This window comes from Macaca fascicularis, chromosome 1, assembly GCF_037993035.2.
Source record: "Macaca fascicularis isolate 582-1 chromosome 1, T2T-MFA8v1.1".
NCBI classification, from domain to species: domain Eukaryota; kingdom Metazoa; phylum Chordata; class Mammalia; order Primates; family Cercopithecidae; genus Macaca; species Macaca fascicularis.
In genome coordinates, this window is record NC_088375.1 from 175887175 (window position 1) to 175891535 (window position 4361).

General features: G+C 52.5%; 1 long non-coding RNA gene across 1 annotated transcript; it reads right to left on the reverse strand.

Annotated features, from left to right (window-relative positions):
* Positions 1 to 339: 339 nt before the first annotated feature.
* LOC141407955 (uncharacterized) lies at positions 340 to 2695 on the reverse strand. The gene is made up of 2 exons (XR_012419604.1): positions 2628 to 2695; positions 340 to 1872 (listed from the first exon to the last, which is right to left on the reverse strand). It is a non-coding gene; the product is annotated as an uncharacterized lncRNA (long non-coding RNA).
* Between the last annotated feature and the right edge of the window lie 1666 nt (positions 2696 to 4361).

A 4361-nucleotide genomic window follows, 5' to 3' on the forward strand; every position in this document is an offset into this window, starting at 1 on the left:
CCTTGCTCTGCTGTCTCTCCCACTAACTCTAGCTGTCCTTAGTGTCTATCATGTCCACCTTTATGTCTATGTGTACTCATTGTTTAGCTCCCTCTTATAAGTGAGGATATGTGGTATTTGATTTTCTTTTCCTGATTAGTTCACTTAGGATAATGGCCTCCAGCTGCATCCATGTTGCTGCAAAGGACATGATTTCATTCTTTTTATGGCTGCATAGTATTCCATGGTGCATATGTGCCATATTTTCTTTTTCCCATCCGCCACTGACAAGCACCTGGGTTGATTCCAAGTTTTTGCTATTGTGAATAGCGCTTTGATGAACATAGGGATTCATGCGTCTTTCTGGAAGAACCATTTATTTTCCTTTGGGTATAGACCCAGTAATGGGATTGCTGAGTGGAAAGGTAGTTCAACTCTGGATTCTTTGAGAAAACCCAGGCCAGAGAACCTGACTGTCCCCTACATGGAAGAAGGAGGCCAGGTCTCTGGAACCTGAAATTCAGGGAGCTGAGCTGCAGATCTGGCTGGCGTTCCTATGGTCGGACTAGGAATTGAGGACTGTTGGAGGACTGGGGATTGAGGCTGGGTCTCTGGGGCCGTGGGTGGGTTAGCGGGCCTGGAACAGGGGTGTGGCCCGCAGCGCCAGTTTACAACGGCCGGCAGGACCGCGGGGAGGAGCAAGAGCAGGAAGTGCCGCGCGCGCTCGCACCGAGGGAACCCCGGCGGCGCCCCGCCTTTGCCGGCGTCTGGGCTCCGTGCCCGCCGCCCTCCCCAGCCGCTCGCTCGCGAGTCCCTTTCGCTTTTAACCCCAGCCGCGCTGATTGCCTGCAATTACTCAGAATTGCCCCCACTTGGCTGGCTGAGCGACAAAAATCAGCAGTAGCTGTCCGAGGAAACCTATTCGCAAACAGGCGCCCCCACCCAGCGGAAACACCCCAAGCCGGAGCCCAGAAATTCAGTCTTCTCCCATCCCCCGCTCTGCCTCTCGCGCTCAATGGGACTCGTCCGGGTCTCAGTTTGCCCATCTGTGCACACGATGTGAAGAATTTCTGCACAATCGAGAAAAAAAGATGTGGAAACAGCCCCAAATAATTTTGATCCGAAATAACTTTGAGAGTTTTATAGTCTAATCAATTATTGTTTTAATAAGGATCTGTACTTTTTCATGCAAAAAGGAGTAAAACTGTCACCCAGGAAAATTCGCCTGTGGTTGAAGTTGCCCTGTGTGACATGCCCAAGGAAGTGCTGGAATGTCCTTTTCCGCTCCCATCTGTCTGTTAACCTGTAACTCGTTGTACATGTATTGATTCTTCCCCGTTAGGAGTTTTACAATCTCAGTGACGATAGGTGGGATGGGGAAAGACTGGGTTTTGCAGCCAGGCATTGGGTTACAATATCTTGCTGTACCTTTTTTTTTTTTTTGCCTGTGGGACCTTGGTCAAGCCGTTTAAACGTGCCGAGTCTCAGCCTCCCTTCTATAAAATAGGAAGAAGGAATCTCCTTGCAGGGTTTCTGGGAAGATTCAGGCTGCTGTCTGTCTAGGGCCTACCACGTGTTGAGTAATCAGAGGAGAAGGGTGCTCATGGGTGGGCACTCAGACTGTCTGAGCCTTGGTTTCTCCCTCCTGGTCCTCCTTTTGGCCCAGGGGCTCCCCGGCCCTGCGCGAGGGCTGGGGCGTGGCCGGTTCCGAGCCTCCCAAGGCCTGCGCAGCGGCCGTAGCACCAGTTCCCGCCTCCCCCGCGGCGACCTGTAGGCGGAAGTCTGTGGCTTTATTTACACAGAGGGCAGCCCGTGGAGGCTAGCCTTGTAAGGACGAATCGCTGGCGGGCCTGTGGGGGAGGCCAGGAAAGGCGGCCTTCGCCTGATAGGAATCTGTGGATAAATAAATATTTGAATGGAAGAATGCATTGAAATTCCCTCCTAGGATCACAGAAACGCTTGCAAAGGCAGCCTTCAGAATCCACCCACTCGCCCCCATCCCATTTGAGGATCAAATTATTCAAATGAGTTATTGCCAAGCCAGGCCTCCTGCCTCCCAGACACCGCCGTCCTGGGGCTGCCTTTGGGGCGCGACTTCAGGGCTAGGAGTGAGATCTGGGGGCTAAACAAAGGGAAAGGGAACCCCGCTTTGCTGAACACCTGCTACATGCTAGGCACCTTTCCTATGTCACTTCATTGATTTTCATTCCCACGACGCTTTGGGGTAGGCACTGTCTTCCCACTTTCGTCTGGGAAAACTCTGGGTCAGATAGAAGTCACTCGCCCAAGAACAAAAGCGTGTGGGTGGAACAGCTTGGATTCAAACACAAGTCTGTCCTGAGCGCCTTTCACCCCACCGCGGGGCCTGGAGGAGGCGCAGGGGCCAGGAAGAGAAAGCGCGCTGGCGAGGGCAGGGGAGCGGCGCGACTGCCCAGCTGCGTTTCCGGGTACCACCCCTTCCCGCGGTGTCCTTCGTTTGCCCGCTGGATCGCCAAAGCCTCTTCCAGTTCCACCCGTCAACTCATTCGCCGCCGCCCGGCCAGCTCACTCTCCTGATTTAGCAGCCAGAAGCCCCACGTTCGGTGACCACCGACCCAGAGCCCCTGGTCATGTCATAGCCAAAACCAATGTAGTCCTGGAGGACTTACAGGTGCACCCAGGGTGCGTATTTCTCCTGCCTCCACCTGAGTCCCGGCTCTGCATCCGGTCCGGTAGCAAAGGAAACTGGTCCAGGTGCCTCTTTTCCCGGCAGGGCCCCATCCACGCCCACCCTGCTGAGGCCCCAAACAGGTTTCTTCACTTTCCCTGGCCCAGCTCCTGACCGGGGGCGAGGAAGGAAGCCGGTTGCTCAATGTGCTGGAGGCTAGTTCTCGTTCTTAGGCCACCTGTTGACCAGCCAATCAGTCAGGTGGGCCCAGCTCAAGCCACCCTGCAGGTACAGTGGCTTGAGCACCTAGGGCCACTCAGCAAATCCTTAGGGATCCTCACGCAACACAACACATGGAGTCTGTGTGCAGCCGGTGAGCACTGGGTCCCCTGGGGAAAATGAGGTGGATGAAGCCGGCCACCCCAGCCCTCTGGGTCCATCCTGCAGGCTTGCCCCAGGGCGACACACTGACTTCTTGCTGGGCCTCCTTCACACATGCACCCACTGACCTTGGAAGACTTTCCAGAAGTCCCAGCTCCTTTGCTTTTAGACCTCTTGGCCAAGAGGACAGCCTGGGCAGAAAATTCAGACAGTGACAGAAGGAATTTATTCATAAATATTTGAGTGCCAGCCATTGTACTAGACTCTGGGGATACCAAAGCAAACCAGACACAGTCCCTGACCCCAGGTGTCCCCATCTGGTGAGGAGTCGGACAGGTAACAGGTCATTTTAAGATGCCATGAGCCATTTCCCAGAGTGCATCTGAGAGAAGACCCTAAGTTGGTGGGGTAAGGAGTAGGGAGGCATCTGGAAAGACTTTCTCAGACTTCAAACACTGCCCCTTTCCTTCCTTCTTTCATCTTTCTACACTAATTTCTGGAGTACCTGCATCATGCTAAGAGCTCAGGGAGCAGGAGGTGGTTTTCAAGGGAGAACAAGTCACGGTGTCACAGTGTTGTGGTTAAAATGCCAGCGCTCCGGCTACAGCCACTTATTCTGTGCCTGTGGGTGATTCACATGATCTCTCTGATCCTTGGTTTCGCTATCTGTAAAATAGGGATAATTGATAATATCTACTTCGCAGAACAAGGCCCGGTCCAGGGTAGCCATTAATGAATGTAATCATACTATTTTGTGGTGGGTCACACTTTTCTGTTTCTTACAACCACCCCATGTGGCTGACAATACAGGTAACCTTATACCCATTTTACAGATGAGGAAGCGGACCCAGACAATTAACTCAATGGCCCATGTCTGGTACATTTTCAAGACCAGGATCCTGGGGAGGGGTGGCCTCCTGAAATGGGGGGATATTAGGACCTTCACCTGCCCTCCCTGAAACCTCAGATGACTGGTTGAGGCTGAACTGTCTGGGGAACTTCCTCTGACCTAAATCCTGTCAGCTATACCCAAACACCAGCCAGAAAATACAAACAGCCACACCTTCACTGTTTTTGCCCCAACTTGTGCTTCATGCCAGGGGATTTCTCTTTCAGGAACTACATTTAAAAAGGGGGGAATTATACGATAATTGGACACCTACTATGTGGCAGACATTACACAAGGCATGCTTGTGTGGGTTATTTTATCTTATGTGAGCCATTTTATGTGGACAGGGAAAAGAGGAGGATGATGGAGGAGGAGAAAAGAATCGACTTGTTCCAACTGCTCTCCATAATAAAACTTCCCTCAAGTGCATATAACCCGGAGTGTTCTTTCTAAAATGCAAATGTG